The sequence below is a fragment of the Astyanax mexicanus genome, chromosome 2 (assembly GCF_023375975.1).
Source record: "Astyanax mexicanus isolate ESR-SI-001 chromosome 2, AstMex3_surface, whole genome shotgun sequence".
Classification (NCBI taxonomy): Eukaryota; Metazoa; Chordata; class Actinopteri; order Characiformes; family Acestrorhamphidae; genus Astyanax; species Astyanax mexicanus.
In genome coordinates, this window is record NC_064409.1 from 43,345,226 (window position 1) to 43,368,958 (window position 23,733).

At 36.6% G+C, this 23,733-nt stretch overlaps 1 protein-coding gene across 2 annotated transcripts in view; it reads right to left on the reverse strand.

Annotated features, from left to right (window-relative positions):
* The window catches only part of lingo1a (leucine rich repeat and Ig domain containing 1a), a 221,161-nt gene that overhangs the window by 85,989 nt on the left and 111,439 nt on the right, over positions 1–23,733 (reverse strand). For both annotated transcript variants that reach the window (XM_049474333.1, XM_049474334.1), the window contains one exon: positions 19,070–19,208. The gene's annotated coding sequence lies outside the window, so the exon portion shown is untranslated. The remainder of the gene's footprint in view (positions 1–19,069; positions 19,209–23,733) is intronic.

Here is a 23,733-nt window from a genome sequence, read left to right on the forward strand (position 1 = left end):
ACCGAGAGCCTTGCGCAATCCAAGCGTGATTAAAACGGCGTGGCTGCGTTTTCTAAATGTAATGATGTCCTTGTGCCACTCTGAGGGCATGAGTCTGCCACAACAACAGAGTTATTTACCCTCCTTTCAGCCGTACAGTGAGCCATTAGAGAGTGGGGAGTACAAATTGCCTTGTCTGAAAGCAATGCTATTTTTATTATTATTATTATTATCATTATCATTTTTATTGTTATTTATTTCTCTTCTCAGAAGCAGACTAAAAGTTCCCTGGTGGCCAGTGAGATTTCTCAGGGAGCTGTGTCTGCAAAAGTTCACGTTGGTGCAGGAGTGCAGGTATTTACAGCCAATTAAAGCAAACGAGGGAGCGCACTGCTGTTGTCTTGTGCGCATCAGAGAGGAAAAATAAACATGCATAAATCTGTTTATTTAAATGTAATTAAATTAAATCATTTTTTAAATATCTAACATTATGCAACTTTCCCGTATCATCATAAATACTCGATTTCATTTGGAAAATAACTATAGTGGCAATGTAAAAGTTTAGGAAGAAATTCTCCGAACTCAGTTATGAAATGGAGAGAAGATTAAAGTTATGTTAATCAAGCAGGAAATAAATATATTGATTAGTCATTGATATTAGCTTTAACGAAAGTACGTCTTCCTGCTACCACACAGTCCACTCACAGCATGCACAGTGCAAGTCAAATGTTTGGATACATCATAAATTCAGTAGTTTTTCTTTATTTTAACATTTTGTTTTGCATTGTATATAAATACTAAAGTCATCCAAACTATGAATAAAAAACGTATTGAATTATGTAGTAAACAAAAATGTGTTAAACAAACCAGAATATGTTTTATATCTTTTTTTACATTCTCCAAAGTAGCACCTCTTGTTCAGATGACAGTTTTGTACTGTATCTTTTCTGGATTTTCTTAGTCAGCTTTATGAGTAGAGTCATTTCAAATGGCTTTCAGTTAACAGCTGTGCTGAACTTATCAAGAGTTTATTACTTGAATTTCTTGCTTCTTTATGTGTTTGAGAGCATCAGTTGAAAAGTTGTGAAGAGGTAGAGTTACAGGTATACAGTGAATAGCTCTATTTGAGTAATGTTATAATCCATATTATCGCAAGATCTACTCTACTAAATAAAGAAAAAAAAATATTTAAGAAATAAAGGTCAGTCAATCAGAAACATTTCAAGAACTTTAAAAGTATCCTCAAGTGCAAAGACCATCGCAAAGACCAATCAAAAACATTATGATGGAACTGGCCCTCATCAGCAATGCTCAAGAAATGAAAGAACAAGAGATACTGTACCTCTGTTGCACAAGTTAAGTTTATTAGAGTTACCAGCCTCAGAAACCCTCAAGTTAACCGCACCCCAGACAATCTGCAGGACGGTATTCGTTTACAATGTAGGAAAAAAAAGATAAAAATCTAAACATTGAATGAGAAGGTCTGTCCAACCTTTTGAGTGGTGTTGTATGTCTTAATTTGTATATATATTTTTGTAGCGGTTTTGCCAATGGATTTTTTTTTGCAGCTTTTTGTTGTAAATACATTTAGATTAGAACATATAGTTGATTTTCTGTTGGAAGAGTCTATTAGCACGTTAGATAACATTACTTTCAATTATTTTAATTAATTTGCAGCATTTATCTAAGGCTTATCTAACTTACAAGATTATTTCTATTACCGAGGTGGGCCAATGTAGTGTTAGCACAGTCACCCAAGCTGGAATTGAACCTCAGTCTCCCACATGGTAGCTCACTGGCAGGCAGTGGTGTTATCCACTGCACCACACCAATCACATTACTCATGTAGTATCCATATATTTGTCATTAGGATGATAAACCTTCTTGATATTGATATTAACTACTGTAGAGGCTTGTCTGTTCATACAAATTAGATTTTTAAAACTTAACACCTGTCCCTGAAGTGTGAACAAAACTAGTCATCCAAATCTGATTCAAATGTGTGCTTTGATACAACAGAGATACTTATTTTAAAATGTTGCTACTGTCAATCACTCAAATGTGAGTAACTAGAAATTCTTTCTCTTTGTGAAGCTCTAAAAGTGAAGAAGTAAAATCTGTCAGGATTTAGTTTATGATGTCTGGTACTATGAGATTCAGCCATTGGCTCTACAACAGCTACATTCCAGAGGACAGAGGAAACCTGCTGTAAGTCGTTTCTAACATGTTCTCCCTTTTGGATTTGTAGGAGCAGGTGAGCAATAACAGTTTTGTCACAGATAAAAGAGAAAGGAACTCATGCAGGAGTTACAGGCTGAGAGAGGACAGAGCACCAGACAGGCAGGTGAGGAAAGACGATTTCTAGGACTTGGTCCATCCCTTCCTTCTTACTGCTTCTCTTTCTGTTAAACAAGTAGAATTTGAAATGTTATATTTTAAATAAAACATTTAATCTGATTGTGAACTGGTAATAAGTCCAGCTGTGTACTCTAAACCAATGTTTCACAATGTTTTAGATCAAGTACATCTTAGGATCAAAACTAAACCTTCAAGTCGGGACTATCAATAGAGTTTTAGGAGGGCTAAGCTTCTAAAATGGTCTAAAATAAGAAAAACTAGGTCAATATTTTTTGGAGAAAATGTATTTTGTTTTTTTGTATTTATTGCTAAACAGGAACAAACAAACCAAAAAAACAAAGAAAAAACACAGAGTTCATGGGGAATTTGGGTCACTACTACCCTAGTGGTGTTAAAGATACATTACCTAGCTATGGTCAGCAAACTTGCTGAAGCTTACTGATTACCTGTTCAACAGAAAATAAGCCACATTGCCTGTTTCACACTGTTCACACGTGCTGTTGTCTGTAACGGGCAGATTCGAAGGCCAGAAAAACCCACACAGAGGTTACTGTAACATACTACACATTTCAAATAGGAACATAAGTTTCCTTAATACCTGGTGATACGTCCTGATCAGGTTAAGAAGGAGTTACTACAGAACGTATAATCCTTATCGGTCTTTTAAGTAGCATTTGATCAGAATTTGCAGGACACCTCTTGCTCCTTAGCTCCCCCTACAGTTGGAAAGAGGAGAAAGCAAAACTTGCTTTTCTGGACAAGCTGAGAGACACACAACAGGCATCTGAAGTGAAAGAAACTCACACTTAATTATTAAGTAATTACATGAATATGGTTGTGCAATAAAGTTGCACAGTGACTTTATGAGTGTGCCAAACGTTATAATGTAGCTTTACAACGATAGAGAGAGTATTCCTCCCATTACAGGTCACTGGAGCGATAACAGGATTTCGAAGCTGTTACAAATTTAAAAATAAATATATTTAAAGGTCACGCTGACTCACACTGGAGCACGTCCCAACTTTCTCATGAAGTTTAGTGTTTCCAGAATCAGGTCAGTGTGAGATCAGGAGTTCAGCGCATCCCGACAGATAGATGATGCAGGCCTGTCATCATGCTACCCTCTTCTGCTGAGGGGGTGGCCCTCCATGACTGGGCTCTCTGTGACATCTGCATTACGTGTCTCGAGGTGGAACTCATGCGTGTCCCTTCCTTCCACTCGGCTCAGGAGCAAACCCCCCCCACCCCCTCCCCCCTTCCACAGACACGCGTGTGTGGGCTAATCTCAAAGCCTTCAACCATCTCTGCAGTCCTCTAGAGCTGCCCCAACACCTCCCCTCTCCAATCTCCCCTCCTCCACACGCCACGGAAGCGTCCCCTCTCTCCAATCCTTCACACCGCCCGCTTAAGCGCCCTCTCTGGAAGCCAAAGCTGACCTTGACTCCACACTCTCTCTGCTCTAAGGCTCAGATTACAGCAAATCTTTTTCAAACACACATTCCGCTTGCCAAAATCCAATTTTTCCACTCTTAGCGGTTTTATATCTTAACTAGCAGTTATCCAAGGGAAGAGGGCACTGGAACGTGTAGGGCAGAAAGTGTTTCATCTGCGCTTCAGCTTCACCCACTGCGCATCGATTATGATTCATTGTTATGAATATTCATACGGTGGCAGTCTAGTCCCCGCAAACCTTCCTCTTCCTCGCTTTCATTTCGGAGCGCCGCACCGCTCACGAGAGCAAGAACAGAACGGAGACAAGCGGAAGAAAGTCTCGAAGGTTGAGTTTTTTTTTTTTTTCTGCCATCAGTCTGAATAATTCATCACGCCCTGCACTCTGCCATTTAGGGTGGTTTCATGTACTTCTTTGCACTAGGCCATTTATGGGAACCGTGGATGCCGGCTTTCACTGGAACGCAAATCTGTGAATAATAAAACAAGATGGAAACCGAGAGCTTCTCAGCTTCTGTTTGTGTTTCCTTCTAACAAAAATAAATAAATAAAATAAAAAAAAAGATAATGTTTAATCGTATCCATTAAAGATCTCGCACACTAGCTTTTATCTCCAACCTCCATTCATTGTCAGCGATGCCTTACAAAAAAAAAAAAGAAGTCGATGATGTTTTTCTGCCTAATTTCAGTTTGTTTCGTGGCGCAGCACCAAGCTTCAGTATTAGACATCATCACTGTCACTTATCTATATTACACAAAAACAAAATCCCCCTGTTGCACTGAAATAAAATAAAATGAGTAAACAACTGAGTGAATCCATCATGACTATGAACAACGAACAACTGCATGAATAATACAGGACTCATTTTATCACTTTCACATAGAAAAATAAATCACAACAAGATGATAACAACACATTTCAATGTGCTCTTTTGGCGATACTAAGGAACTCATATAGTATGTTCTTATGGATCAGTAAAATTGAATAAAAAAACAAACATTGTGCAAGACAGACTCAGGAGATCCTTTGTCCCAAGAGCCATCAGACTCTTCAGTCTCTCCCAGTAGAGCCAGAAGAGGGAGAAGGACAGATGATGAATAAGTGCCATGTGTATTTTTAAATCACAGCCTATTTTTACCAAAATCTGCACTACAGGAAACTATTGAAAGTTTACTGTACAACCTGTACATTTGCACTCCTGTGCACTATTGACACTTTACAGTACGTCCTGTACATTCAAACTTCTGGTCATCTATCCATCCATCCATCCATCTATCTATCTATGATCAAAATATAAAGAGAAAACAAATTTGATGCTATACACTTGTTTCCACGGGCAGGTGAGCGTTCCAGTAATCAATCAGATTCAAGTTTTTATTTGAAAATGGTGTCACTTTTTTGTCTCATAAAAGGACAAAAACATATTTTCATCAGATATTAAGGAAACATTATAAGTTTAGGCACTGTCAACTCATGTCAGCAGAGCTTCAGGCAGTATTTTCTTATTTGAACTGTGTGGTATGTATGTATCTGTGGGTTGTGGCCTCCAAATCTGCCCACCACAGTCCATTTCCCCAGTCCCATTTTCACCATTTGCACTCTCAGGGTTGCCAGGTATAGACAACAGCATGCAAAGAATGTGCATTGCAGCCATGAAAACAGACAAGATGGCTATTTTTCTGCTGAACAGGTAATCACTGATTTCAGATTTTTATCTGATATTTTTATCTAATATTATTATCATAGAAAAAATAATGTGCAGCCCTACATCAGAACCCTATAAAACGTTTTTTGTTTTTTTTTCCTTGGCATAATGAACAAATTTAATCAATCAAATTTGTTCTAATGTCTAAATATAGCCTCATTGCTAGTGGTAACATTCTACAATTCAGTAGTCTCCAATTCTTCTCCTGGAGAGCAACCCTCCTGCAGGTTTCAACTCCAACCCAAATCAAACACTCCCCATTCAGCCAAACAGGCACTTCTAAAGGCAGTAATTAGCTGGATCAGGTGGAGTGGATTAGTGTTGGATTCAAACTCTGTGGGATGGTAGCTCTCCAGGAGCAGAGTGGTAGACTATTGCTACAGTAATTCTGTAAAAAGTAATTAAAAGTTTATTTCTTTTAACGTTGACTAGCTGCACTGTAAGCCCGGAAAAGTTGAATTTACTGAGGATTTGAGGAAACCGGTTGCCTTAAAAATCAATCAATCAATTAACCTTTATTTTCACTCGGGAAAAACTTTGAGGGTGACTCTCATTTACAATGTTGCCGAGCCTTTATAACATCAAAGGGATTCAACACATTTAATAATAATTTAGAAATAATAAGAAATAAAATAGTAAAAAAAATAATAATAATTGATTTTTCTATTTATAGGTATATGTTTGAGTAAAATTAACATTGTTGTGTTATTCTAAAAACTACAGACAACATTTCTACAAAATTAAAAAAAACAATTATTGCCATTTATAGCATTTGTTTGCAGAAAATGAGAAAGAGAAATGAGTTCAGAAATCTATATTTGGTGAAATAACCCTGATTTTTAATCACAGTTTTCATGCATCTGGGCATGTTCTCTTCCACCAGTCTTACACACTGCTTTTGGATAACTTTAGGCCATTTCTGGTGCTACAATTCAAGCAGTTCAGCTTGTTTTGATGGCTTGTGATTATCCATCTTCCTCTTGATTATATTCCAAAGTTTTTCAATTTGGTAAAATCAAAGAAACTCATAATTTTTAAGTGGTCTCTTATTTTTTTTTTCCCTTAAAGTATGAGCGGTAAAATAACAGCTTAGTGGTCGAGAACCTTATCCACCCTCCACACTAACAGCACCACCACAACTGAACATAAAAAACACATAAACACAAAGAACAACACAACACTCCCTAAACAACCTCAAGAACAGGAGTAGTGTTGCCACAGAACCTCCTGAAAGCTACCCTGTAAACTCCTTAACCTCCCTATATCCTAGTGACTGTAAAACGTTAACATATCTTTTTCTTAGTCAGACAAAAAAAAGAAGAAGAAAACACAGACTGCCTGCACGATATTTACAGCATTGTATGAATTATTACTCTTGGCAACTCAATAGCTTAGTATTATCAACATATCGACGTATTTTCTTGGCTTATCTGACAATTTGGTCGTCTAGTCAAAGCCTACCAGATATTAATATTGGCATTTGATATGATTTGGGTAAACAGGCAGAACCAAAGCCTGTTCTCCATCTGATGGTGAGCTACAGAAAAATACTGTATGAATAAGTGAATCTGCAGATTCACACACTACATTCTGACCATGTACACCAGAGGTCTCAAAGTAGCGGCCCGCGGGCCACATGCGGTTTCATACGGCCCCTCACGGGTTAACAAAATAAACATACATCTGGCCCGCAATTCAATTTAATTATTTATGCTTTATTATGTTCGTTTTCATATTTTATCTTAACTTGTATTTTGGTGTGTGTGTGTGGTTTTTGTTTTTTTTTTTGCTTACGCTGCGTTGCCTGCTTTAGTAGTCTTCAGTAGCCTTCAACAGTCTAACCTTGCAGCCGTGGTGTGTCCACTAAACTCCGTAGTTATAAACATCCTGAGGTTAGCAGCGCGCTAACTGACCTGTTTATAATGTAATCCCAGCAGTGCCTCCGTGACGCTGCTCTAAACGGCTGCTGTTAGCTGCTTGGGCTGAAAGATGAACTGTAGAGAGCTGTATTATCCGGTTAGTGGGGTTATTTTATTTCATACACAGAAGAACTTACAAATTTTTAAAAACGCTCCAGACTGGCTCAGCTGAGCTCTGTAGCCCGTGGCTGGGCTGCAGCTCTGACTAAGCAAAGACTGCGGGCTTGTGGTGCTGCAGCTGCAGCTCCGACTAGTGGTTGTATGAGGAACTGCTAAATCTGAGGAAATGCTAAATCTGTCACAGCTCACAATTTTTGATTTTATATTTATTAAGCCTTATTTCAGTATCAAACGTTTTGATCAAAGTTAATATAACTTATAAATTAAAAGGATTTATGTTAATAGAGCAACAAGCAACCATTTTTCCATGCAACTGTAATATTTGATTGAATAAATAGTATATTGAGAGTTATTTAACATTAAGGAGTAATTACATTCATTTTGTATTACATCTGGTTACATTTTCTTATATTTATAAGTTACATCTGGCCCTCAGAGGACAGCCAATATGCCAATGTGGCCCTCGGCAAAAATGAGTTTGAGACCCCTGATGTACACAAACACATGGATATTTTGCAGCTCTGTTTTGTCTACAGATTATACTTTCTAGGTCGACATGAATCTTTTATGACGTTATTTTTTTTCCCTGATTGATGAACTAATCAGCTGTATCCTTTCATTTCATCTGACTTTTTTCTTGTTTTTTTTTTTTTTTTTTTTTTAGCACGGTCCAGACAAGTGAATTATTAACACAGAAATCCCAATATTTTGGCTTAATCCATGCGGACAAAGATCAATATTTTGCTAACCAGTGCGTTTCTCCTCTCTAATGGCTGTATCAATATTGCTTGAAGACTGGAGCATCAGCCAGGATGTAATTGTGTTTATGTAGCTTCATTGGGTCTCCTGCAGATGCCGATGGCTCCAGTGTGGGGATTCATACTGCATATAGTCACTCGTTCGGCAGACTAAAAGCCCATAACCCAGCGGTGTGGAGTTGTGAGCTTTATCTAAAGAGCGCGGTGATTACAGCAGTGTAGAGAAACGCACCAACAACAGTCGGGTACAGGCAGGCCAGGGCAATGACAGAGGTGGGCTCAGAGGGCCGTGTGGAGGGCTCCCAAAGCAAACACTCCACTCCAGCCCCGGCCGAGGACGGCGCGGTGACTGTAACGTAGCAGAGAAAATTTTGATTCGCTGTGACAGGTCATGCTAAGTCACATGAGATTAAATTAATACCGTCATTTCATCCGGAGCGCGGAAACGCTCCCCTGCCCCCTGCCCCCTCCCTCCGATCCGTGCCAGTGAAGCAGAGCGAGACTATTTTTCAGATTTTTACTCTGATGTTCTGTGCTGATTGAATGGGTCTGACCAGCGGAGCAGAGGGGGCGTCAAACAGTGTGATGTGACTCATTGCCGGGGCTGCCGAGTCCGGATGTGATGCGGTGGCTGCTCCGGCCTTCTCTCGCACACAGGCTAATGATTTGATTTGGACTGAGCGAGCTCTTGACCCGGGTCACAGCTGGAAAGCAAACCAGATTCCTCTCCGCTTATCAGGGCCTTTAATATTAATGGCCGCCGCCTGCCACAAATAATGACTTTCTGAAGGTTAAAGGGGTGTGTGTGAAGATGTGAGAAAAAGACACATCTACAGAAATTGTAACTATGTGTAATATCTCCTAATATTTAATATAGAGTACGTTTCAGAAACAATTACATTGTGTTTAAAGAGCGAGGACCCACAGTCATTTAAATAGCAATAGAGCTCTCAAATATATATGCCGATGGGTGTGGTGGGGTTCAGGTACACTTCTGGCGGATTGCTATCTTGGCAAAGGAAAAAAAAACACAGGTGCACCACTGACTGAATACATCCTACACAAATGTCAACAGTCAGAAGTTCATTGCTAGGTTCATTGACACTGAATTGTAAACACAGGCTCAGCCTGTGCTTCCTGTCACTCTATAGACATGCAACAGTGCACAAATCCATAGCATCAACGATAAACAGAATAAATGAGCATAACCGAGCAGGTCAGTTTCCTCTGCTGAGAAGCATTGAATATGAATACAGGTAGCTGCACCCCTGAAATAGCATAAAAAAAAAAAGTCAGAGCATACCTGACTCTGGGAATGGATTAAAGAAATTGAAAGAGAAAAGCTGAAATGCCCTAAATCAAGCTGCATGGTCAACAGCTTACCTCAATATCACTAAAACAGAGCCCCAAATTTATACATTTTTATCTTTTCTGAGAACACTTAAAAAAACACAAAACAAATGTTGTGTTCATTTATCCATTCATTACATTTGTGCTTTTATTCATTCATTGTATTGATGCTTTTATTCACTCATCCACCCATCCATCCATTCATGCATCTATCCATTTATTCATTTTTTAGTGCTTTCATGTATTAATTCATCCATCCATCCATTCATCCGGCCAACCATTCATCCGTCCATTCATTTATTCTATTCTATTAATTAATTAATTTATCCATCATCCATCCATCCAATTATTTATTTTATTGTGCTTTCATTCATTCATTCACTCATTTGTTCATTCATTCATTCTTTGTATTAGTGCTTTCATTCATTCATTTTATTTGTGCTGTTATGTATCCATTCATCAATTCATTCATTCATGGATTTATTGTGTTGATGCTTTTATTCATTCATTCACTTACTAATCCACCCACCCACCCATGCATCTATCCATTTATTCATTTTTTAGTGCTTTCATTCATTAATTCATTCATTCACTTACTCATCAATCCAGCCAACCACCCATCCGTCTATTCATTTATTCTGTTCTATTCATTCATTCATCCATCCATCCATCCTCCATCCATCTATTCATTTATTCTATTCTATTCATTAAACCATCCATCCTCCATCCATCTATTCATTTATTCTATTCTATTCATTAATTCATCCATCCATCCTCCACCCATCCGTCCATTCATTTATTCTATTCTTTAATTCATCCATCCATCCTCCATCCATTCATTTGTTTTATTTGTTCTTTCATTCAATAATTAATTTGTTTACTCACTCACTCATCCAGCCAACCATCCATCTGTCCATTCATTTATTCTATTTGTGCTTTCATTCATTCATTCATTCATTCATTCATTCATTCATTCATTCATTGAGTTTATTTGACCATTTATTCATTCACTTTATTTACCTACTTTAGTAATGACTGGGTACATTTGAATAATTACTGGAACATAACAGAAGGAAATAAAGAATTAATCTGAATATTCGCTATTTCCCTCCATCACTAATGACTCTGTAACAACCTCATAAAGGCTCAGCAATTATAGCTTGGAGTCCTGTAATATTGATGCATGTGCACACACACACACCTACACACCCCTACGCACACACACACACACCTACGCATACGTCTATCCATGATTTACAAGCGGCTGACTATAATTCAGTCAAAAACAAGGCTGATAATTTTTCTGTGCGCTAACAGCTTGAGGCATTATTCTATTATTAGGGCTGGGGCTGGTCACCTTTCCGGACTATAAACACGGAGCGCTTCGCCCGCTCCCGGAGACGCGCATGCTGCACCAGCATCGCCATTTGTCCTAAGTCATGCGGAATGCTGTCCATCAGTTTTACTGCAGCGCGGAACAGCGAGGATGAGTGATGAGTACGGCCCGGAGGAAGAAAAACAACACCGACCCCACCCCTTCTCCCCGCGCAGGACACCAGCTCATCTGGATGCAGCGGCCTCTCCTAGACCTGGAGATTCGGGTCGATATTTATCACCCACCAGTGTTCAGAATCTCAAATAAAACAGTAATGTGCCTCATATTTAGTCATTACTGACGCTTTGCTCTATCCCGTCCCCCAGGCCTCACAGCCTCTAACCACTTTTATTACATGCAAACAGCCATTACCATGCCGGCACTGTGGTGTATGAGAAGATAGCAGTGCAAGTATTAGAGAGATGATAGTGGGACATTATATTTCTGAAGTTGAGCATCAGACATTTAATTAACATTCCTCCATCTGCAGTGTCACATGAGTACTGGGAATTTATCATAAAAGGCTGCTATTATTAGCATCCACAGTGAACAGTGCAGTGGGTGGCAATGATCGTGACCAGCAGTGTCTGGCTAGAACGGTCCATGTGAACAGAACCATTTCTGAACAAGTTTAAGTGGGACATGCCACATGTCATGGGACACTATTATAATACTTTTGTGCTTTTGCACAGTAAGCTTGGATATTAGTTGAATTTACTTAAATAGTTTGAGGAAAGCAGATGCCATAAAAAAAATTAATAATATGTAATGATTACTGAAAACATGACTTGATTAAACTTGAATTAAATTTAAAGGTTTTTTATATATATATATATCTATTGCTTTGCACAAAAAAAAAATATGATTTTACATTCGGGTGAATAAAAATCATTTTAATAACTCAGTTTTGTTATTTTATTTCCTTAAACTAAAATACTGATGCCAAATATTAGTACAAAATTAGATAGAAGTCTTGTATTTATTGTGTATTGTGTATTACTTCATTATTCCAGAAGTAAATTCAAAACAGATGTTAATGGGAACACTGAATGTCATTGAATGAATCATAACTCATATAACTATGATCATATTTTTAATCTACTTTTGGTCTTTTAAAGAAAAAATAGCCATATGACAAATGCTGAGAAAATAATTTTGTTACAATACAAAAAAAACAGTCAGTGCAGTGTTTTACCAGAAAATCTTACAGAACTTCATGCTTCCCTCTGCTGATATATTTTATGGAGATGTGGATTTCCTTTTCCAGCAGGACTTGGCACACTGCCCACACTGTCAAATAGACCAAATATTCTCATGCAATATTTGAATTTCCGAAAGACACTAATTTTTGGGTTTTGATTGTTGATAATCATCAACAATAAAATAAATAAACGTTTGAAACAGGTCACTCTGTGTGTAATACATATATAAAATATATGAGTGTCACACTTTTTAACTGAATTACTAAAAAATTAAGTAAAATTTTAATGAAATTCTAATTTTTGGAGATCCACTAGTTGACGGTGCCAGCAGCCAATAGAAAAAAAGAGGTTGCCTATGAATATTAACTGAACTCTGTTTTTCATGTGAAAAAAAAAAAAAAAAACATTTCTGTGTATTACAGTTTTTCTCAGTGGATTTGGTACTTTTCTCAGATCAGAATTGAAGTTCTCAAAACAGTTCATTCAATCTCCACATCTCCTTATCACTTGTGCATATCAAAAAATATAATTTCTCATTGTGTTTCACATTTTGCAAATGTCTTTGTCATTATTGCTAATGTTCATGTACAATTTTCAGCTGTTTTTTGCATTATCCATTGTTTATGTTGTGCTCATCAAAATGTCTTGTACTGAATATCTGCAATTATCATACCCTCCAAAACATTTAGGCTTTAGGTCATTGCCTCGGTCATTACATGCAAAGGTGCTGAACATGTTATCATAATCTCTCAGGCATAATTTATACATGCATAATGCATAAAAAAGAAAGCACTATAATTCCTTAAGTTGTTGTCTCAGGTTGTTTTGAATGTTTAGAGTAAGTTTCTAATTTTGTAGTTTTTCTTTGTGTTATGTACAGAGTGCTGCCAAACAGCTGTCTGTCTTTCCTGAACTTCTGTCAGATTTTTTTGTCAACAAATTGCAGTGGAAAAAATACAGTAAAAATATAACTTAAAATGTTTGATTACAGTCCAATTTCTTGCTGTCAGTCTCCCACATACAGTGATGATTAATTATGTTTTGTGTAAGTTTGTATTTTGTGTGTAACACATACAATTTTAATTGATATGAATCATTCTAATCAAAAGTTTGTTTGCATCAGAATACACTTACACTGTACACTGTTGCACTGTTGACAACATGACAAGTATTTTGACTGCCTTGTTCATAGGCAATGACACACAGACTAGACATTCTGATGGCACTGACAAACTGATTGAAATTAATATTTGCTTTTGAAGCAAAAATAAAGAATTCTGAGTGAGTTACGAGCTTTTGCAGGTATTTCATTGAGTTTTGCTGTTTGCACTAACTGTTTTGATAAATGCACTTGTTGTGATGCCAATGTAAATCATGATGTGAGAAATGTACGAAATCAAGAATCAAGAAAAATTGTAAGTGACCGGAAATGTTCACAAAATGCCAAGTAGTTTGGGAATATTAATATATATATATATATATATATATATATATATATATATATATATATATATCACAAACAAGGGATAAGGGATCCCCTACAACCTGTCTCTCCCCGCGCAGGACACCAGCTCATCTGGATGCAGCGGCCTCTCCTAGACCTGGAGATCCGGGTCGATATTTATCACCCACCAGTGTTCAGAATCTCAAATAAAACAGTAATGTGCCTCATATTTAGTCATTACTGACGCTTTGCTCTATCCCGTCCCCCAGGCCTCACAGCCTCTAACCACTCTTATTACATGCAAACAGCCATTACCACGCCGGCGTTACAGCGCGGCGACTGCTGTGGTGCATATAATGGTGAGGTAGTGCGGTATTAGGGAGATGGTGTGGTGGGTGGGCTGATGTGTTCGGGCTGCTCATGTGGGTGTTAACACATTATTGAGGTTGGCTGGTTAACCTTCCAGGTGCTGCTGCGATTAAAGAGGCAGTTTCACACACCTACAGAGACTGCCATCTGTCAGATACACCCGCATCACTCACCACACTTAACTACACACTATATTACAGCATATTAATCAAACACATCCCCCCTGTGCTACACTACTGTACAGCACACAGATCAGCAAGCTTCTATAGGTAACTATTATAGATTATAAAAGAACGAAACATGAATAGAAAATTCTGATCTATACATTTCTTGATTAGACATTGATTAGAAACACACTTTTCAGCCATTGCAAAGCATTCCCCAGGGGAATATATATATATATATATATATATATTTTTTTTTTTATATCTATATAAAAAGCTGTTTAGCTGCACTGGTTTTGCCAGTACATTTTAAAGTATTTTCCCATTATTTTAAAACTTTTGTGGGAAAATCATCTTGACATGACAATAGTAGACATTTTGTTTGTTAAACTGCGAAAACAGTCCAAGCATTTGGCTGGCAATAAAATCTTGGCTAAAAACAGTAACATTTTCTGTAATTTTACAAAAGAGTACAGTTGTTAATAACTAAATTATATGTGCAAGAACATACATGTGAACAGCACACTCATTGTTCACTGCTTAACCTTGTACAGTACAGTGTTTTCTCTCACAAAAACTCAGGTTTTTTACAAAGGTGCTTTAACAACTATTTGTATGAAATTCAACAAATAAAAAATTACTAATCGAAAATTATGCATCACTCACTCTGTATCAAAAAATAGACTTATTTGATTAATCAAAACAAATATCTGACAAAAGACTTGAAGCATGAACTGGAACATCATGTTTTTATTTAAATAAATAACAATAATAAAATAAGTCTGTTTTTGCCACAGAGAGGAGTACAATTATATATTTTTTATTTAAATAATAGTAATGTGACAACTAAGTGCTCCCTTAATGATTTTATGATTTTTGCAGTTTTGTTTAGCATTGTCATTTTGTGTTTTTAAATGCTTTAAGATTGTTTGTACATTTTTAGATATAAAAAAAAATGTTAATCAGCACAAGCGCAAGAAAAAAAAAAGAAAACATAAAAAATATATATATTTTTTTTTGTTTTTTTTGTTGACAGTTTGAGTCAGTGTGTAGCTCATTTGGGTAGAACAGGGGCTAAGTTTAAGGTGGGCGTTGGCTCTGAGTGTGTTTACAAATGTGGTTTTACTGGGACCCAGTTGGGCATCCTAAATGTACGATATCATTAAAGCCCACCTTAGTCTCACATGGGTCACATATAGGCCTTTTGTGCAGAGTATATCCACCAGTGTTTAACCCCTCCTGCTCCCACCACTGACCTAACATTACGACCATTTGTAGGGTCAATAAGGAACCCTTAGACTAAGCGTTCTGGTTCTCAGTTGGAACACACACCCACACAAATACACATTATCTGAGTAACTCTAACATTACAAACAGAGCCAGGCTTACAGAATATTAGAAGTCATGTTTAGCAGTAATGTTGAAGGTACTTTACCAGGATACACATGCTCATAGCGGCCATGAATGTTTGTGTAAACAGAACATGGTGTTCACAGCATGAACAGCCAACAGCCTCAGCTGAGCCTTGTACAGAAACTCACTCCTGCAGTGTTTTCCCTCACCAAAACCCAAAACTCCACAGTTAAAACAAAAGCCTCACATAAACAGTTTGCTTTGCTGGTCATGCTGTGTCGGGTAGAAGCAGTTCCGCGTGTAAGCAAGGTAGAGTTTTGCTGCGTTCCTCTAGATTTATGCGTTAAATACACTGATCTGACTTTTTTTCCTCACAAAAAAAGAATGCATTTAATTTGCAAGTATTCTTCTTTTATTCTTTTTTAAAATGACAAAATAGACTTTTTTTGAGTTTTTTAATGTGAAAATGTGATTTTTTTATTTTTTAATACAAAGTCTGTATAACTGCATTGAATGAATGATCTGTTTTTAACAGTTTTTAGCTAGCGATATTAAGGGAATTGAGAAATAAACATTTTCTGCAATTTTACAATACAAAACTTTATAATTATGAATGTAAAAAAGCCTTTTCAAAAACAGAGAAGTACTGTTATATTTTGTCATTTTCAAGTATTGTGACAATGTAGTGTTATGTTGGGTAGAAGCGGTTCTGCACATAAGATTCTTGCTGTGTCGAGTGAAATTTAGATGTTTCTTTCTAGGATCATGTATAAAATAAAGTGCTGTGTAACCATTAGCCATTAGCCATGCTAGCTTTAGCAACATTTTGCTGGAAACACTTCTTAAAATGAAGAATATATATATATAACTGGAATGCATGAATAATCTGTTCTTAAAAGTTTGACCTGAGAATTTTGATGGAAATTAGAAATAAATCTTTGCAAAAAAAAAAGGAATATTTTCTGTAATTTTACATATATATATATATATATATATATATATATATATATATATATATATATATATATATACATTTAAAATAAGTTAACTATCTGTCGTATAATTTCCTTCTGTGTCTGTCAAAAATAGATAAGTACTGTTATATTTGTTACTGTTATATAGTATTAGTCTTTTTAGTCTTTAAGTCCTTTTAGATGTATGTATCAAACAGACATCTTCATTTTTTTCCTCACAAAAACACAAAAAATAGAATTTTGAATGATATACATTTATGTAGAAATGAATTTTGATGTTTCTGTCCAGATTCATGTATGAAATACACTCTAGTGTAAAGTACGTCTTGAATAAAAAAAAAAGTTCTATTCTCTATTAAAATGAACCTGTAATACAGATTACAGCTATTATTTTTATTTTGTATTCTGATTACATCTGGCGCTGTTACATCTATTCCATATTACTACCCAACTCATCTTATATGCGCACTGAAGCCTGGACTGGGCTAATGTATGTGAACTAATGTTGCATTCCATTTAAACTCAGACGTTGGAATTTCTGAATTTCCAGTATGAAATATTAACTGAACACCTCCACAAGTCAGATTCTCTACTCAGACAGTCAGGAGAGCCGTCACAACGATTCTATGAGTTTAGAATCTGAGATGGCTGCACCACACGTCAACAGCAGTGTACAACAGTTTACAACAGTGTACAACAGTGTACACTGTATACAGTATATTAGCACTTATATCTATCTTTGTCTCAGTTATACACACAGTACTGTCCAATTTCTGCCTGTGGACCCTGTGTTTTCATGGTGTTTAGATGCACAAAATATGCATATAATGCTATAACAGCAATAATGGAACTGTGGTATAATTGCAATAATACACTCAAGGTTTGTGCTATAACATGTAAGCAGTGTCAATATTACATGTTATAGCAAGAACCTTAAGTGAATTATTGCAATCATATCATAGTTTGAGTTAAAGAGGACGAGAAAATATGATCTTTTTGGTCATAAAAGATTACTGCTCTGTTTGTAGCTGCACTATTTGGTTTGTAAGCGCTGCATCGTTGCTAGGTTACCTGTATGTGAAGAAGTAATACGTGAAGAGCTTTAGTTTTTAAAGATTTTGCTACATGTATATTGTGTGAGCATTAATGTCCCCAATGTATTATCTGTATAATAATTCAGCAATGAAAAAAAAAAACAATTATTTTTAAACTGATTATTAATATTATTGACCAACAAGTAAATGCACTGATAAACAAAACTCCATGTTGTTATTTGTTCAACAGCAATCTGCAATTCTATAGAATACACATTGATTATTTTATCATTTGGATTACATACATGGAAGTGCATATGCAAATAAATGACCTTGTTTTTACAAACTGTTAGATTGGAAAGCAGAGTGCATGTATAATGTGTGTGTGTGTGTGGGTGGGGGAGGGGCATTATTGTAATGTAATATAACAATATTAATATTATTTCAGAAACATAGGAAGATTTATACAAATAACACTAATAAAGCCGAAAAAAGCTAATCTATGAATTTAACTATTTTATAACTTTAGATAAACATGTGTATATATGTATATATTGACCTTTTTACTAACTATAATTGGAGACTCTGCCTCATGTATAATGTGTGTGTGTGTGTGTGTGTTTGTGTGTGTGCATTTTTGTTCGTAATATGTAATATTTGTAATAATTCAGCAACAAAACAAAACTTATTATTATTAGAAATACAGGATCAACTGAAGTTTCTCACAACTAAAACTAATAAACAAATTGAAAAATTGAAAGAAGGAGTTATTCCAGGTTATTTATTTATACGTTAGATGCATACAGTATGTGTGCATATCAGCTAGGGGTGAAACGATTACTCAAGTAATTCAAGTAACTCGATTAAATTTTTTTTTTAATTTTCTGTGCTTTGAGTAATCGTTTATTTAATTACATAACTCAGCGCGCGGTAATTCGTGCTTTTAATGTGACAACGTGCTCAGCGTTACGTCACCCACGTCACCCAGATTAACATTAATGTACCTCAATAACAATTCTGGACTCAATACAGGCTTTATGTAAGTGAACACAGCACTGAGGAGTTTATTAACAAATACATGTCATCGGCTTGGTGAGAGGAAATGGAAACATCTCTGCTGTTCAGAAGCTAAGATGCACAACATTATGCAAATGTTTATGCCTTTGTTATTGATTAATTCCCTATAGTTTTGATACTTACAAGAAATCCTTGTTAAAAATAATTTAACTTAATGTATTAAAGTACTAATTATTTAATTATTATTATTCCTCTATTTATTTCTATGTGTGTTTGCAGTTTGGAAATGTATGTTGTGAATTTGAAAATATAAAAAATGAAATCAATTGGTCATTCATTATTAAGTGAAATGTAGTTTTTTTTCTTGTGTATTTTTAATTACTTTTTAAGCAATGGCTATAATAGGAAGAGCACTGTCTAAACTGTTGAAGGTGTTGTGCAGTGCAGTGCAGTGCTTCCTATCATGCTTTGGGGTGGAATATGAGCAGGAGTACTCACAGACAGGGTGTGCTGGTCTGCAGTAGAGGTTAGAGTGAGGTTTACTCAGTGCAGGCCAGGTGAGAGAGGATCTTTAGCTCCCGAGTCCACATGCCCTCTCCTTCCCACGTCCTCAATACCACCAGCAGCTACTGCAGTCCTGAAACACAACAGCACACAAAACAACACTTTATTAACCAGTGGAGGAACCGTGGATGTTACTGTGCATGTGAACAGGCATGTTACAGTGTGTACAATGTTATTACTATTGTGTTATTAGTTTGCTATTATCATGGTATTATTTAAGCAATAATACACTCGAGGTTTGTGCTATAATGTGTAATATTGGCACTGCTGTGATGCGGTCGAAGACATGAGGCCACAGGCTACACGTTATAGCACGAACCTTGAGTGTATTATTGTGATTAAACCACAGTTTTATTATCACTGTTTATTGAAAGATTTTGAGTTAAAAAGGACGAGAAAATATGATTTGTGATTAGTAATACCAAAGAGGCAGACCAGGTCTTAAATGCGGAGGTTAAAATGGCAATGCTGTGTGCCAAAAACAACGTTGCCTTCACCTTCTGTGATGACTTTAACAAGTCTTTAACAAGACTTTAACAAGCACGGAAATACTCATCTGGAAAAACCAAAGCTACGCAGCTCATCAAAGGTAAGTTGAGTTAAATTAGGTATGAGTATTGTGTATATTTAATAATGTCCCATAAACATACTGTAGGCTAATTGTTAGCTAATTTCTGAGCGCTCACTCAACAGGTGCCATAGCAACAGAGCTAGATGACGAGTTGGCCAAAACATGCCGGTCTCAACCATTTTCACTAATGTGCGACGAATCGAACAACAGAAAAATGGACAGACAGTTCGTCATCCTGGCTAGACTCTACGATGAGGCAACTCTGCAGGTCGCTACACGATTTATGGAGATGCCTATATGTAACGTTGGAAATGCAGAAAATTTGTATGAAAAACTGAGTGAAGCACTAAGGTATGGAACTTATCTGTGTTGTTGCCGTGTGTAATAGTTGACATTTAATTGTAATCTTATGTTTGTTTATACGTTTTGGGGTATTTTTTCCTGTTTTCAATAGAAAAAGAGGCATTCCATGGGAGAACCCGATAGCCTTTAACTCAGATAATGCGAGTGTCATGAAAGGCAGGCACAACTCTGTTGTCAGCAGACTGAAGACCAGCCAGCCCCACATCCAGGACCTTGGTTGTATCTGCCACCTGGTACAGCTAGCCACTGGTTGTGGCATCAGAGCATTACAGGTACCAGTGGAAGACATCTTGGTGGGGATATACAGTCACTTTGATAAAAGGTAAATACATATACATTAAATCTGGCAGGTTTTTTACAGGCCTGCAATAGATATTCTCACAACCATTTTCTATCTTTCAGTGCCAAAAGGTGTGAAATCTACAAAGAGTTTGTAGATTTCACTGATTCAGACCATCTGAAGCTTCTCAGGTACTGCAGCACCAGATGGCTGAGTCTGTTAACCTGCATCCAGAGAGTGTTGAACCAGTGGGATGCACTACAGGTGTGGATGGTTACTACAGCAGATACATACGCAGTTAACTGCATTTCCGTTTTACCCATGAATTTTCCCTATGTATTGTAGGCCTACTTTAACAGTCATGAGGAGGTGGAGAGAAGTGCCAAAGTGCGTGACCTTGGAAGTCATCTGAGTGATCCAATCATGAAGACCTACTTCCTGTTCCTGAGTGCTGCTCTTAAGCCTTTATCTGAATTTAACATTGCCTTCCAGGTTGGTGTCAATGATATTGAATGAATAAGTGAATAAAACTAATGTATAAATTAAATGTTATTGTACTTATTGTAACATCTTTATTTTAATGTTATTTTTTTGTGATCCATGGTGTTTTCTGCAGTCAGAAGGAGTACAAATTCATAGACTTGAAGAGGAAATGTGCAGGCTGATCAGGAGGATCCTGGGGTGCCTCATACCAGCCAGGGCCATCGTGGGTGTACCTCTCAGGGAGGTGGAGTATGGAGAAGGACATCAGTTGGCTGATGAAGAGCTCTTTATCGGAGCAGACACAAAGGCATTCATAAAAACAACAGAGCTCCCAGTGTCAGCTGAGAAAATTTTTTTCAAGTGAGTATATTACCTAGCAGTTATATAATTATGATATCATCGTTTGACAGTATGAGAGTAAAGGCTATTGTTTTTTGTTTTTTATTCCTATGCTACTTTTTTTTCTCTTATGCTGTTGTAGATCCGTGAGAAGATTCTATGAAGCAGTGCTTCGGAAGATGTTCTCCTCCTTTCCACTTGACCATCCACTTCTGAGGGACATGAAAGTGCTGGACCCTGCTGCCCGCCTCAGCATTAACCCAGGGACAGGTAGATGTTAGTCAGATCATAGAATGAATTAATTAATGGTTTAGTTTTACAATGTTCACACACATGCTTTACTTTACAGTGGAAAGGCTAGTGGCCCTGTTCCCCCAGTTGAGCTTAAATGAGGATAGGCTAAGAGAGGAACTCATTGACTACCAGGTGACAGATAGCAAGCAACTCCCTCAAGAAGACAAAATTGACAGATTCTGGGGCCTGGTAGGAAAGGATGTGAGGTTCAGTGAGCTGCCAAGACTAATGAAGGCTTTACTATGCATTCCCCACAGCAATGCCAGTTCTGAAAGGGTGTTCAGTATGGTGAGAAAGATAGTTACAGAAAATAGGATGTCATTAGACAACAGCACTGTTGGTGGTTTACTCTCATGTAAAATTAACCACTCTGGCCCAGCCCACAAATACACTCCTTCCAAAAAAGTGTTAAAGGATGCAAAGTCTGCAACAACTCTCTATAACAAGTCAGTGAATGCCAGAGTACCACAAAAGTGAACATGAACTGTGAACTAAAAAATGCAATGTGTGATGTGTAAGGTATATTGTGTGAAAATAATGTAAATTTGTGAAAATAAAATGTTTAATCTTAAGACAAGCAATGTGTTTATAAACTGAAAATATTAAAAATAAATAAACGTGCTTCATTTCCCTTTTGTGTTTTCATTTAGGCTGTATTATAAGAATTACATTTGTAGGAATGTCCACAGCATTTCAGTGTCAACAAAGGTAGGCCTATCCGATTCTAAAAATCTTATTGTATTTTGCAAGTGGTTCAAAGGTGGTTTCTTGTAAACCTGTCTTTAATGGATACTGAACCTCGGTTGGGCTAGCGGGATGGCTCGAAACAGGCGGCGAAAAATTTCCCTTATTTTTAAATCCAAAACTTGACAGGTATGGTTAAAATAGTTCCATTGCTGCTCTTTTTGTTGCTGCACTGTTGCTAGGTTTAGTGTGGTGGCCTTTATTTTCGGCTATTTCAGTCAAAATTGTAAAAATCTAAGCTTGCTGTAAATAAACATAAAAGCTGTGTAAATAAAAGAGCAATCTGTGTAGATTAAAGTCCGGTGCTCATTTGACTTTGAAAGAAAATGTGGTAACACTTTCAATGAATTTCATCTTTATTAGACGCTATAACCACATTCATTACATATTATAATGCATTCATAGGCATTATAAACATGGCTGTAAATGTTTATAAAAATGCTTAACCCATTATAGCCATGTTTGTTAAGCTTTATGACCTGTGATCACAATACATTACAAGCTGTGCTTATAATATATATGTTAAAATAGCATATCTCTATCATTAATAACCTAGTCCTAAAATGAAAGTCTGGCACTTCACTTAGAGCGCACAAAGACCTGTTATAATACATTATAATTGACTATAATTAATATTATATTCAAGACAAGAATAAATTGTGAGTATTAATGCATTATGCAGATCATATTTTCTCATCCTCTTTAACTCAAATCTTTCAATAAACAGCGATAATGAAACTTGATGTCCGTGCTAACATTGCTCAAATAGAGCTATTCACTGTATACCAGCTCTACCTCTTCACAACTTTACAACTGATGCTCTCAAACACATTAAGAGAGCAAGAAATTCAAGAAATTAACTCTCAGCACAGCTGTTAACTGAAAGCCACTCAAGGTGTCCAAATTGCTATTGTATTTGAGAGTGATATTTGCTGGAACAATCCATATGAAACTCTACAACTGAAAAGAAAAATACATATATATATATATATATATATATATATATATATATATATATATATATATATATATATATATTTAGCAATTTTAGAGATGATCACTACACTGCCCTCTTCACTCTCATCCCTTCATTACAGCTGTGGGTAGAGTGAGATTTATCCTCCTTTCAGTGAGACAGAGTGAGAGAGCGAGAGGTCTCAGGGTTAGCCTAATTGGATAGCCCAGAAACAGAAGTGGTATCTTGTCCTTCACTGTAGCTCAGGTAACAGCTGCTGTTCTCTCAGACTCTCTGAATACAGACTTCCTGAAAAGCTATTATGTTGAAAAAAGGTAAACAAATGAAAAAAGAAATCCATAAAATAAAATATAAAAAAGTAGAGAAAAGGCTGTTTAAAACAACAGCATGATAATGAGCCATATGTTAGTCTTGAACTACATGGATTTATGGGATGTACTGTATGTTATTATACAAGTCTATTTAAAATAGGGCTTTTTATGAAATGCAAAAGTTATTCATAAAACGGTACATGGTAACTTACACAAACTGTTGTTTGCATGGCTAAA